Here is a 14,353-nt window from a genome sequence, read left to right as displayed (position 1 = left end):
AGTAGAGTTCACCCCATCCTGTGAAGACAAATCTTCTGAAACTTTTGCAGATGTTGCCGCAGACCTGGCCCCTAGCAGTGGGTGTGAACACAGAAGTCCCTGGGCCCCAGGTCGGTGGTGGCAGAAGTTCAGAGGCATTCAGTGTGCCAACAGCTGACGGTAGCCGATACGCTTGCAGTGCGGGGCTGTAACCCTTGCCATCTCCTGGCTCCCCTCTCACTTGAGAGATGTCGCAAATGCCTCTTAAACGTGGCCCCTCTGTGGCTGCTTCCTTGTATAGCTGTGTAGTTCTGGTTCTGCTCTGGCTGGTGCTCAGGAGGACGGGCATGACGAGAACACCGTGGGCTTACCCTGTGCTTCCTGGGGGCTCTGGATTGTCTGCGAGTTGTGCAGCACCCAGCTGCACCTGGACACCCACAGCATCAGCCTGGGGGGCCCGAACTGCCTGCTCCAGGCTGGGTGCTGAATTTTGATTATGGCATGCTTTTGAGGGGCTGTGACAATAGACATCTTTCACTTCTGGATGTGCAACCCACTCTTTTGGCTGTTCGTGGATTTCCTCGTGTTTGGAATTGTCAGCACCAACAAACTGCAGAGGGCTTCCTGAAAAGAAAAAATCCTGTGTGGTTACTCAATGGTACATCAATGACAGTGGACTGCCAAACATTCATTAAGCTATTTAACATTGTGTATCTGATTAAAGCCTTTGTAACAAACAGCCTTCTCTCTCTCTCTCTGCCAGGTTAGAGAGGTTCATTCTTTGTTTCAAAAAATCTTGATGGTCACAAATATGAAATATTCTGCAGAGCAATAAAATCAGTTGAAAGGCATGTGTGCTGATGCAGCTCTTTCTTGTGGTGGAGAACCTGATTTCTAGATAGACCGTTGGGTCCTGGCATCCCCTGCGTCCCCTGCAGGGTCTGTGAAGATGTTTGGGAATCCCTGGTTAATCTGAGTCATAGCAGGTCTCGGGGCCAGCTGGCACGAGGCGAGGGCTCGGACTGCCAGCCCAGCCTCACGCTGGCTACTGCTGCTCATCAGACCCGTGCCTCTTGGACTCTGCTCCTTGCTGGACGTTTTGGGGCCCTTGGTGAGCAGGCAAGCAGCCTTGGTCCAGCTGCTCTGGCTCCAGGAATCCTGCTGGGTGTGGGCTTCGCCTCCTGCTCTGCTCCCTGGAGGCTCCAGTGCTGGTGGGAAGGGGAGCCGGGGGGGCTGTGCCCTGGAGGATTGCTGCTCCCCTTCGGGAGGCACGGTGATCTCTGCCTGCGGAGGGAAGAAAATTGGAGACGCCCATTGATACTGGTGAAGAAGAAAATGTGAATTTCAGAAGCGGAGGGAAGAGGAGGAAAGGGATTGCCTTTCTTTGTATTAATATAAGATGAAGATTAATTCTGCTAGCAGGATTGTTGTCTTGTCAGAATTCAGTGGGTTTCTATTTTGGACCAGTGCAGTGCCAGAATGTAAATCCGATTGCCTTGTGTCTTTCAAAATAAAATCAAAAAGCCTTGCTGATTGCTTCTATGGGCAGCCAGCACACCTTAAGAAGTAAGAAAGGTTCAGAGAGGAATATAATAAGGCCTGGGAAAGTGGCAGCATGAAAGGGATGACCTTTATTTGCAATCATAGCTGAGATTTACAGTTTATTACTGATAGCTTTTATAAAGAGCCATTCAGTTCAGAGGTGAGAGGTTTGTCATCTGGAAATGCAATTAACTTTAGCCTTATCCCAATCCCCCTGGTCTTAGTGTGAGAGCAGCACTTCAGCAATATCATGATTTTCCCTCTAATTTCTTTTTTCCCTACATTTTTGTCTCTCATATCCCTTGTTCTTTGGCATAAATGCAGGTGCATGTTTTTTGCTGCTATTATATCATTATTATTAGATGCACCTTTGAATTTTTTATTAGATCCAACTTGATTTTTGAATGAGAAGATTTCAAAGAAGAGTGACATTTAAACTGGAGAAGAGCTAAGATAACTCATGGAATGAAATTGTGCTATATATGTCAAAAATTAATTACAGGCACAGAATATCTCAAAAAAAAAAAGGTGGGGGAGAAACAGTTGATTTTTCAATAGCAATGATAGTTGTTCTTTTTCACTCAAAACCCATACATTGACACCTATCCTTGCACTTGCACAATTTAGCCTTGATGCTTGGTAATGTGTGCTTATACATCAACCAGATGCGGCTGCACTGTACATGTCCGAATACACACCGACACCGTGGAAAACACCACGAACAAATGAAAATATTTTTGGTGTCCCTGCTGTGTGCACAGGAGAACTGCCCAAAGGTCTCTTTCTGTTTCACAGGTTCGCTTTTACAGCCCCCTCGTCTGCTCAGGCTGGTCTGCAGGATTTTCAGAACCAGACAAAAGCCAGAGCCCTGCTCCTGGCCGCTGTCCGGGTTCGTGGAAGTGCATCCCAGCACATCCCAGCAGCTCCTGCCCGGGGCACCATGCCCGGGGGTCTGCCCCGCGGCTCTGCCGGTGCCTGCCCGGGGAGGCAGCGGCTGGCTGCAGGGACTCGGCAAACTCCTGCTGGCTCTGTTTACTCCAGGGTAAACTAGAGCAGAATAATTACTACCACTGTGTTTTTCATCCCTATTTTATTGTGGCTATTATTTTCATCAGTGTTAGAGGTTAATATCCCTATTTTTCTCCTCTGCTGCCTGAATACAATAGGGGCTCAGCAGACAGTCGAACCAGGTGGCAGAGGCAGCAGTGCTGCCTCCAGTGTGAGTCCGGATTAAACCATCCCTGGTGTGGGTGCTTGGCCTGGCATGGGGTCTGTGTCCCCCCACTGCCTCTCAAAAAAAAAAAAAGCCCCTGATTCAGCACAGTGTGGAGCACCTGGGGCAGAGCGGGCAGGATGGGCTGGAGGTGCGTGGTGTGACGATGTGCTCCGTGCTGGGCCTGCACCAGTCCTGCCCAGCAGGGTACTGGTCTGGCACCTGTCCCACTGGTACCCAGGTGTCTGACAGTGGAGAAAAAGGCAGCCTGGCTTCAGTGTCCTTAAAAACACCTTTCTGTGGTGCAAACAAGTGTTAATGTGAAAGGGGAGATTGCCTCAGACAACATGCTCTTAAACTGGAAGAGTAAACAGTGCCCTTTTCTGCAGAAAGCTTTTGTTCTAAGGTGCTCTTTATCTTGATGATATTCCAGTCCAAAAAGCCTCCTTCCTGGCTCTTGACAGCAATAAAGAAACCTCAGTTGTATTTATAGATTTTTTTTTTCCTTCCTAAGATCCAGACCAGGGTAAGGGTGTCCTTGGTAGGAATGCTTACCCTTTTTTTTTCTTAGACTGAGTGCTTTTATCTTAAACTCTTGGTAACAGAGGAATGATGTGCTGCTTGCAGTGCAATTATTTATTTTGTTTGGAAGCAGAAGATCTGATTTTCTGGAGCTGAGAAATGGGATTGGTTTGTAGGTCCCAAGGTAAATCTGCCCTTCCCGTGTGGAGGAGGGAGCAGCCAGGAGACGCCACGCAGCCGGCTGGATTCACTGTTGGTTGGGCCTGGTGGTGGTGGTCGGTGCTTCCCACTGCGTAATGGAAACGGAATAAGCTAAAATGTAAATAGGTGGTGTGCTTTAATTTAGGTGTTAATATCCCGGACCAACTGTTCAGGGCTGATTTTTGCTTTCCTGTTCTGAGTATCGGGGTGAAGAGACGTTATTTCAGAGGTCATCGGGTAGCTGGCTCAGACTGGGCTCTACAAGGTGAAGAGCAATTTCTGCAGCAGTTTTCCTAACAGCAGCCAGATACAGTTAAAAAGTGAATGGGAAGCAGACAAAATAAAACCATGCGTGCCACAGGCTGGAGTACAGAAGCAAAGCTTGTGCTGTGCCCCTGAGGCTGCGGGGCTGAGGCAGCTGCTGCGTGCTCCGGTCCTGCCCAGGCGCCGCTGACTCGGGGTGCTGCAGCCTGCCTCCGGGTAACGCTGCTGCTTGTTAGCAAGGTGTGTGCAAGTGATCTCACTGCGCGTTCCCTGCCGTCAGTACCCCACAGGTACCTGGTGCGGTGCCGTATGCTTATGTGTATTTTGAATAGATGCATGTAAAATGAAAGGGTTGCGTGCACCCTACAAATAAAGGCCTTGTTAACTGGTAAGATAGCATTACAGTGCTGGGTACTAAGTCAGAGCTAATAGGTAACATAAACCAGAAAAACTTTGATATGTTTTTAGTTGATAGAGAACAGACAGTAATTATCATTTAGACTAGTAGGTACCAATATTAAGTGTTGTCTTAAAAAATCACTGAGACTTGTAATCTGTGATTTAGAATTTTCATTAAGGATCTGAAAAGGGGTACAAAAATCAAATGTGACTAACTTGATTAACCTCAAAATCAGAAGTAGCAAATGCCTGTGCGACAGAAACCAACTTTAGGTACCTGGAGAATTTAGATATGTACTTTGGGTATCAAAATGATACTCAGCGCAAAGGAATGTACCCTTACACCCAGACAGATGGAAAAGTAGCACAGAGCTGAAGTGAAGATTTAAAGAGACTGAGTCAGAAAAAGACCTGTAGTGGATTTCAATCAAAGCATCATATTGCAATAAAGATGTCAGTATTTTTCATATGTGAATACGCAGTGGGATTACAGCTAAAGTTAGGAGGTTTGGTAGTATAATCTGCTCAGCTGGTGCGTCTGTGTCTGGAGCAGTGTTTTTGTGGCTGATGGGTTTCAGAGTGCAGCTCGCAGGGATGAGATGGGGCTGTCCTCTGTGCCAGAGGGCTCTGGCAATGCCGAGCTGCCTGTGGGGAGAGGGGAAGCTGGCCCTTTGTAGCAACTGAAATGCAAAGTTACTAGTCAATGGTTTTCATGCAGTAGTAATAGCAAAAACAAGCAAATGAAAATTTGAAGTCTTATTTATTCAGCCATTGCTTATCAATTATAACACAACGTTCGGTGTGACCTGGGTTTGTGTGCATCCATCTGCCTGACTGGAGAGGGGCTGCATGTGATGGTGCCCCAGATACAATCACTGTTGGATTAGATGATGAACAAAACACAGGTTTAAAAAAAAAAAATCCATGTGTTTGGTGGTAGCAGTGTGGGAGCTATTGCTCCATTTACTGTTGCCTGAAATCTGCTCTGGAATCTGAGACACGGGGCGAGGGAGCAGGGGCTGACCCATGGCAGAGCCACGTCTCCAGCTGCTCCTGGGTTGTGCTTGCAGGGATGGAGGCAGTGGTCGGATGCGCAGCGCTGCTGGGGCAGGTCCCTCTCTGCAGTGCTGAGAGCAATGTGCACTCTGCCTCAGTGGTCTGAAAAGTGTCCAGCAGCTAAAAAATGGTTAACTTGATAACTCCTTGAGAAAATATAGTCACCACATACCGTGCATGAATAATTTCTTTTACTTTTTGATCACCTAAAATGATGGATGAAAATAAAGACTGTACGCTTGTCCACAGAGGCTTTAAAAACTGCATTTTCTGTATAATAAAAGAATTCCTGAAACCTGGAGGGGTGGGAAGCTCATTGATGCTGTAGGTGCTCTGCTCTTATTTTCCTTTGTCTCCTTGCTTGTGGTGCCTGACCGTGGTGGTGCAGCTGCAGGACTCAGCGCAGGGCTGGTGCTGCTGCCCTCCAGAGCTCCCCAGGCTTTCTGGTGCTGTAATTTTGTCTAGGCTTGGGTTTTTTGGTGGCTGCCAATGGACAGTGTGTCTGCTCCCATAAGCTGGCAGTTCTGCTTCCAGTTCTTCACTGGTGGATGGCGGGCAGGGGATTTGCATTTGTTTTTCTCAGGCACGAGAAGAATTCACTGGAATCAATGTGTCAGGGACCTTGCCCAGCACTGCATCTGCAGTGAGAGCACACATTGTTCTCTCCTGTGGAGAAGAAATCAAATTTGTTACTTCTTAGTGTATATTATATCTGAAGAGTCCATAGAGTTTTAGTTGCTTTAAGTCTTTGAGGCAGACCTATTTATATAGCTAATTTTTTTTAAACAAAAGACACACGGGGCAGAATCTCTAAAGGAAGTTTGCTTTCAAATTTTAGGAAGACTTAGAGCAAGAACAATGGGAAGAGCTACGGGATCTGGGCTGCGTTTTGTTTGCTTTTTCTTTCCATTTTGGTAGAGGAAGTGAATTTGGGTGCCCGGTACTGACACCTCTGCTGTCTGTGCTGGGGCCACTCCGCCTGCGCTGCCCCGGGCTGGCTGCAGCCGCAGCCTTGCAGAGGGCTCTGCTCGCAGCACGAGCTGGCGCTACGATAAAACAAATACATTTTATAGAGCATCATCTATTTTACCTTACTCATTTGCAAATGAACATAAATGGGTTCATGTGAAACGTGGATAATAACTAAGATGCAGTAGGAAATTAATTAGAATATATTTATAATTACACACCTAACTCGAACCTATTAGTTACACTATCTGTTCTTTAATTGCTTTCATTTTGTGAATTTCTTCAGACTTTAAAAAATATGATAGCATTTAATTTAAACATTCTGTGAAGTTTATCCCTAGAAACATAGGTTAAATTCAAATGGGGTAAATTTTTGCAAGTGGGAAATTATGTCTCAGAGAATTAAGCACTCTGTGCTTTAAATACTTACAGACTGAAGCCCTGGGATAGAACTTAAAATATATGTAAAATCCTGAAAAAAAGGAAAATACAGGAATTTATTTCTAGATTGCCACCTCTGTCCTTTTTTATTTTGTATGTGCAAATGGTAAAGCTAAACAAGGAAGTTGCACACTTACTAGGAACTTTTATATTTCAAAATATGACTTTGGTCCAAATTGTAACCGTAGTCTGAAATCAGAAGAAAAATCGTTTAAGAATTTTGTATCAAATTTTGTTTGGATTTGCCCTCTTAAAATTTACTATTAGTATACAGTAAAAGCTCTAGACAATAAATAAATAGAGATTAGATAAATATTTTGTTCCAGTGAATGGGGGTTAATAAAGTACTTCAGTGTTGAAACATTTTTCCAGACTTTTTTTTATAAATGAACTAGGTGAAATCTTTAAAATTTGTGAATCGTTTGAATTTCCTTTCCTCCACAGCCTTCTATGGGAATTTTTTTTTCTAAAAGATGATTTGTTTCTAACTTGGAAAACAGGCTCAAAAGAAGATCTGGGAGGGATGTAACCCTTCATGTCAGTTTCCAAGAGCCAGAAGCTGGGTGAGGCTCCTCTGACACAGCTCCAAGAGCTGCTGAGGGCTGGGCTGGACCTTGGGGCTGCTCCCCTCTTCCTGCTGTGTGGGTCCCAGGGGCTGGGGCCCCACATCCCACCCTGGCCTCCCTGGGCCCCTGATGTCCCCTGGCTGCCTCTCGGTAGTGTCGTGCAGGCTGAATGCCTACAAGTTTGGGAAAAGTGTGTCGAGTCCTTCCACAACCGGTGGCAAGCATCTGTGCTACTGAAGATCTGTTCACACACTTTGGGCTCCTCTGTCTTTGCGTGTACTGTTCTGCCAACACTGCTTCCAATGATTTTCTCAACACAGGAACCAAACTGCTTGTTTTCACAACAAACAGCTGGAGGGCGCACAGCATCTCTGCCCTGTACTCCTGGTGGATGTGTGATGGACTTCTTCAGCACTAAAGTACATGTGCCATTATAAAATGTGATTTATGATGTGCTCCAATATGTTCTTTGTTTTGTAAGACCCTGGTCCAATCAGTCATAAAATCACAGGTGCTCTTGAGGGCTGATCTTGGTGGGCGTTGCCTGTGGGAGGCTCTGCAGAGCAGAGGGAGGAGATGGGTTTGGAGACCCAGAGCACAGGGGGTCTGGGTTAGCAGACAAGAGAGAGGCAATGACTATTTAATCTGTCTGAGCTGTATGGTTTGGATTGTGAAAGAAACCTCTTCACTATATAGACTGAGTGACAGTAATGGATCAAGATTTGGTTTATGCTGGTTAATGGTATCTCCTGCACTGCTGCCTGAGGGTTTTTAGGTACGTTGTTTTGCAAAGAAGTGGCGTGTGTTTGGACTTTCTGGGAGATGTTCAGAAATAAATGAACAATATTTTGTAGCACTTCATGGAATACAAAGGACCCAGAGGTCAACAGTCACTCTGCTTTTATTTTGTCTCAAGATTTTTTTCCAGTTTTTATATTGGTCACATTTATTACATAATTGCAAAAGAGAAATTACTACTTCATAGATCTGCATGGAAGCAATTTCTCTGTATCAGGTAGCTGAGACCTGAAGATTACATATAGGTGCTAAGAATGATGAATAGGGTGCAACAAGATGTAAAATGGTTGATAAAGCCAGCACAGGGCTTCCTGACATCACTGGTTTGATTTGAATCTCTATTTATCCGGTTAATATTTTGTCAAGGGGAAATTTGGCTTTACAGGAATCTTTAAGAACTGTGACTACCCAGTGTCTTGCATTTTCCTTAAAGTAATGTAGCTTGCTTTATTTTTATTACTGTGCAATCACAAACTTTGGTAACACCCACCACGTTTCAGCATCCTGTGTTCCCCCATTTTGTGGCAAGACCCCACTTGTGCTCCCCTCTACTGAAAATCATCTCTTGTTTCTTAGATGTGCATATATCTGTGAGGAGCACTTTTTCTTTTGATTTTTTTCATTTTCTCAGGTGGTAAATAGCTTGCAATTCAGGATACATTTTTACTTTCATGCAAATAAGGAAAAAATACCTTTTTCATTGAACTGAGTGATCTGGTGCTGCTGCATAGAGCAATGCACAACATCTGGCCGCTTTTCTTTTCACTGCAGGAATAGGAACATTAAATCTTATTATATGGTGTTGCTACATTATTAATTTTTTTCTCATAGATTTGCTCACACTGATTATTTCTAGATATTCTTTAAAAGCAGAATAGAAATAGCATGAAAAATTATTCATACACTGTTCTATCCTGAAAAATAGTCTGGTCCCCTATCTGCTTATTGATATAATTAAAACTGGATTAGTTGGGTGGATTATAGAGTTTTCTGAAGTCATTGGGGAGTTCTCTGTCTCTTGCCACCACCCCATCCATGAATCTAACAATGTTATGAACAGGCTCATACCAGCAAGGTCTGGCTACATTTTGTTCTTAAGCCTTTCCTCTAGTTTCTGATTTGCACGAGAGCATTTGACGGTTGTTGTCTGTGATTAGAGCTGAGCATGAGTGTAAATCCTTCAGATTCCTAATTTAAATATTGAAGCCAACACAAGGTGCAAGTGGGAACTGACACACAAAGCGAGTGTGCTTAATGGAAATGTAGAATTAATACTAGCACACCATCTTGTGCTTTTGGGCTTTTTTAGATTTTATGCAGACTACAGAGAGTTCAGGAACAGTTCTCATATCAGTTTCTCCCTTGTTTTGGGCATGCAGCAACCCAATGCCCCCATATGTTCCCAGGTGAGATACTGGGAGTGATTTTTTAACCCAATGAGAAAATTTAACACATTAGAGAAAAAGTCCCGTCTAAACAGTCTGTGCAGAGAAGGGGATCTATCTTAGATCTGTAAAGTACTCATTTGCAATGGCAGCTTTTACCTGCAGAAACAGTGATAAAACGTAGGTTGTTCCTTGTGCTGTGGTGGAGCCTTTGTAGGGGAAGTGCCACTTTTGCATCTTTCTGAGATGTGTCAAGAATCAAAGGTCCTGGAGGACAATTTTTTTGCCTTACTTGAGAATAATAAACAACTGAACATCATCAAATAACTGCACTCACAAGGTTAGCCAGATTTTCTTTTGGGGGGGGGATGGAAGATACTCATAAAAATACTTCTACATTCCAGGGCCAAAAGATAACAAGATTATATTTATCCAGTGGTAACAGCACTAAAGATACTCAGCAACTACACTAAATAAAGATTAGTTGTACCAGTCACAATAATATCCACAAATATATCATACATTGGTCACCAAAGTGAATTTTATATTAATCTATCAGGAAAAGACAGACCAGATATCTTTAAATGATAATTTGAATGTATGCAAAATGCAGCATATATCATTTCAGAAGTGTTTAAAAAAAAGCTTATTTCTGAGACAGAAGTTTTGGTTAGGATCTGGGCCGAGTGTCCGGTATATACAGCACCTCCTTGTTTTTGAAGGAATTTAAACAAAGACTCCAAATGCTCTGTGGCACAGTTAGCCTGTTGTGTACGTTACTAGTGTACATGCAGCAACAGCATGGTACATAGATGGTTTCCACACAGATGTTACTTGGACAAAATTGCATAGGAAAGTGTCTGAAAAGGAGTTACTGTGTTCTGACACTGTGTAAAAATAGCTTAATATCAGCTCATCAATAACGCATTATGCCTTCTGTGTGACACAAAGCCCAACAGAATAGAAAGGAATTGCTTATGCTGTATGGACTGTACACTTCCCACTCTGCTCCATGACCATATTTAGTATGAGTAAAAAGGGCGGGGGGAAAAATTATAGGTAATTCTTAGGAGCAATTTAAAAGCTGAATTCTGTTGAGCCTGCATCTTCTCCACAAGAGATATTTATAGTAAAATCGTAACTAGGAGGTTCCCCTCTCTTTCACTGTTCAGTGATAGAATAATTTATGAATCTGACAATCCTACCCCTGGATAATGTGAAGACTAACATAATGTTCAGTTGAGTAACTCTACACTCCTAAAGTTTATTAGACTGTGTAACAGCAGCAGCCGGGTTGGTATAATGAAATGAGATACGTAGTCACTTTGGATGTAGGATGTCTTATGAATCCACTATGAGATGATGGTGGGAATCCTCACTGCAGGTGCCTCACCCCTACCAGATGGAGATGGGACACAGCACCACGTGTGCAGAGAACTCCTCAAGTAGGGGTTAATGCGTAAACCTAAGCAGAGAGAATCCAAGTAGGAAAAAAAAGTAGATCACTATCATCTCAGCCTGGCAAAATTGCTGTTTCTTGCAAGCCATCTTCTCTTTTCCTACCCTGGAGATGCTCTACCAGAGTTGGAAACTTGGCAGAGATGTGGGCTCACAGTTGGTGCTGCACAGCACCCCTCCACTGCAGCCCCTCTGCACCATCAGCATCCCAGTGCTGTGGTGGCCCACCCGTGCCCCTTCTCCTCTGCAAAGCCCAGCTGCTCCCCAGGGCAGGAGCGCTCTGTGCTGATCCTTGCCTGGCAAGGGCGGCAGCATCTTGGTGTGACATGGAGGTCTCTCAAATGTCCCCAGGCATATTTTATAACCAGGAGCTTCCAAGGTGGGTGATAATTGCCCACACTGCCTGTGGAAGCAAGTGGGGTGGTCAGTGTGGCTTATTTGGCCACAGAGCCACTGAGGCGTTCATTTCTGAGAGGTTGTCAGGAAAAATTGAAGGGTTTAAGTATATGACCTTTTGCAGGAATTACTTCAACAATAGCTTATTCTACTGTGTCAACTGCAGTTGTAGTCATAACAATGAATTCCACTTTGAGAATGCAAATTGAGTTCCTAATTGTGAGATTTAATCCAGGGTGTGCTGGGCAGTAATCTCTTAAGAGTTTTGTTCCTGCTAAAGCATTTTGGATTCCTGCTAGAGTGACATGTACTGTTCCAAAGTTGAAAATATTACATACCCAGGGAGGGAAAAAGGAAAAAAAGGAAAAAATGGCCATGCTAAATGAAAACAATGCTGGCACTGAAAGAAAAATGCTCCAAGCTTTGCTAGAAACAGACAGAAGTCTTGTAGATATACAGGTACAGGTTTTTATGGGACTTCCATAAGTGTGCCTAGAAAAAGAATGGAAGTAGTCACCTGCATGCCAAAACATTAGGGCTGCAGATGCAAATTAGGAAATTGCTTATGCAGGTACCTTTGATTGTAAACAATCTGTGCATGTGCTCAAACACAAATAAAGGTTTTAATAAATATTAAGAGAAATTCTGGGCTATTTTGTTATTTTTCATCTTAATACTGAAAAAATACCCATAAATCCACAAACAACTCATCTCCACGCAAACTCCAGAAAGTTCTTTAGTTCTTTGTATGTATCAGCATGAGAAAGATACGAATGGCATAAGGTTAAAATAAATAAATAAGCAAGCATAATAAAAGTGAAAGGACTAAGGAGATAACCTTTATGAGTGGTAAGCATCATGTGTTCTTTTAATTGCTGAAGTAGTAGTTTCGGAAGATTTTCTGAACAAAGTGCTAAATATTTCTTAGGTCCAGCAGTTGTCAGCGTGGGCTTTGCCAGATGTGTTATAATGCCTAAGTATATTGAGAAAAAAATATCTGAAACTGTACTTAAACACCCCCTTTATATGACACTTTATAATGAAATATATATCACATATATGCAAAGGTAATTTGAGATCTCTGCGGTTTTTTTCACAAACCAAGTATATGATTGCATTTGACTTATCAGGAGGCTTATTTGGATAATGACTGCAAATTTAGAGCTACTTTTGTACGTCAGAAGACATCACAGGATTTCAGTGTTATGCCCTTTGGGTTAACGTACAACTAGAGTCTCTTACAGATTAATGAAGCCTGTCTTACAAAGATTAATTTATGAAATACTTGTTGTCTGTTTATATGAAGTCACACTAGCAATGTCTGCTTTAGAAAAGCGTATGAAAGGCTAAATTTAAAAGTGAGCTGCCAAGGAAAATTAACTTCCTGTGACATCAGGTCACAATTTCAGTAACAACTGGAAACATTCGGTTGTGAGATGCACAAGTCCACTGCTATGAGCCAGTAGCTGATGACTGGGAGGGATTAAGCCATCTCCAGTTCTACCAAACTTATAGAAAATGCAAAGCTAAGAGGATCTTTTACTTGATCAAGAGCTTGACAGTGAGTAGAATGTTGTCAATAAAAGGGATTGGGTTGAATGTGTTACTGACCAAATAAGCGTTTCCCTGGTGCAGAGATGGGCCTTGGGCCCTGACTGGGTGCTTGGGCAGCGGGGATGCTGTGGTCTCACATGCCCTGCCAAAGGAAATAAAGCCAGAGAAGAAAATTAACAGTGCTAGAAATTACCGCTTATTGAGTTCAGAAGTACTTTTGCCTGGTTCTGCAACAACAAACTCATGCCAGTTGAGGGCTGAGGAACTCTGCCAGCGGCCTCCCTGCCGGAGGGGACAGGCCGCAGCCTGCAGGCCTGGGCCGCTCGCTCCTCATGGCGCCTGCACGTGGTCCTGCCAGGCCTTGCTCCTGGTCGTTTCCGTGTGCTGAGGCACAGCCAGGCCAGAATGGAAGAATTTGTTGTTGTTGTTAAAGCTTACAAGTTCTTTAAAAGGTAAATATTCACCAAGGAAGTAGTGGGAGCAAAGAACTTGCCGTTTCAGAACAAAGTGATTCTGGTTTTTGAGTCCTTCACACATCGCATGCTGTAAAGCAGAAACCCCATAATTTTAATTGGTATTCTATTAAGGTATTATTTTTAAATATTGGGACTGCCAAATTAATCTGACACCTGTATGTTTATGGCTAGATATTTTTGTTAACTTGAAGATGGCTTTTGTTTGAACCATGCACCATTTTCAGGTAAATTACTGTTTTCACAGTAAATGTCAGTTCCTCTTTTTTTAGTACCTATTTCTATAAGTTTAGGGACAGCTCAAAAAATCATTTTCATGAGAAAGCAGTGCTATTGTTAAATGATATGTCAGAGTGTTTCATTGATAATCTTTATGCATGATACTGATTTACTGTTCTGCTTTTAAAGCAGACTTTTTAAAGTCTGGGCACTGAGGAAGTGTGCTAAGGCTTGTGCTTTCCTCAGGGAAGTTCAGCACTATTGTTATCTGAACTGTTGCCTTTGCCTAATAAAGTGCCTGCTTCCTCTTACACTTTAAAATGAAATTCTTTTTGCCAGTATCTTTTTTCCACAAGTCTGTTTTGCCCCTTCGCACTGTGATCTTTGCTGCCAGGGTCGGTGTTTTCGAGCACCCTGGGCTCCCAGCACGCAGTGCAGTGCAGGACAATTGCTCTGCTGTTTCCGAAACCACGCGGGGCAGGCGTTCAGATGCCAGCTGAAAGGAAGAGCCTTTTGTGCCAAGTGCCAGCCTTATTAGCCAGCTGGATTTCCTGAAAGGGTTTCTATTGGCAGGCAGCCTGCGTGGAGGCAAGTCAGAGGGGAGCGCGCTGGTTATTGAATTTGTAAATAATGAAGCAGGCTCCAACGGGTGCGTACTCTGAGCAGGATGGAAAAACCATCCTGACCATGTCCCCTGTCCTGCCGGCCGCATGCCTTTACAGGGGAGATGAACAGAGCCGCGGTGCTCTGCTTTTCTGCTTAGCCCCTGCTTTATACGCAGTGGGATTTGGTTTCACTGAATAAATCTTAGAGCCATTTCATGAAAATTAGACTGTCTGTGAAATGAAATGTAAGCATCTGGCAGATGGCTTGTAAAACAAAATCTTGGGAACCACCTGGATTTTAGAGATCTGCTTT

At 43.5% G+C, this 14,353-nt stretch overlaps 1 protein-coding gene and 1 long non-coding RNA gene across 8 annotated transcripts in view; one reads left to right on the top strand and one right to left on the bottom strand.

Moving 5' to 3' along the window:
• The window catches only part of ZFHX3 (zinc finger homeobox 3), a 543,893-nt gene that overhangs the window by 75,293 nt on the left and 454,247 nt on the right, over positions 1–14,353 (top strand). The window lies entirely within an intron of this gene.
• On the bottom strand, positions 5,703–13,104 carry LOC106046616 (uncharacterized). Of its 7 annotated transcripts, XR_007158971.2 has the most exons (9): positions 12,985–13,104; positions 12,801–12,885; positions 12,028–12,162; positions 10,660–10,800; positions 9,495–9,602; positions 8,643–8,715; positions 6,724–6,775; positions 6,576–6,617; positions 5,703–5,842 (listed from the first exon to the last, which is right to left on the bottom strand). It is a non-coding gene; the product is annotated as an uncharacterized lncRNA (long non-coding RNA). The 7 variants fall into 7 exon arrangements; XR_007158970.2 differs by lacking the exon at positions 12,028–12,162; XR_010834613.1 differs by lacking the exon at positions 12,985–13,104 and having other exon boundaries at positions 12,801–12,936.

Source organism: Anser cygnoides, chromosome 12 (genome assembly GCF_040182565.1).
Source record: "Anser cygnoides isolate HZ-2024a breed goose chromosome 12, Taihu_goose_T2T_genome, whole genome shotgun sequence".
In the NCBI taxonomy this organism is placed as follows: Eukaryota; Metazoa; Chordata; class Aves; order Anseriformes; family Anatidae; genus Anser; species Anser cygnoides.
This window is presented reverse-complemented; position numbering and strand designations above follow the sequence as displayed.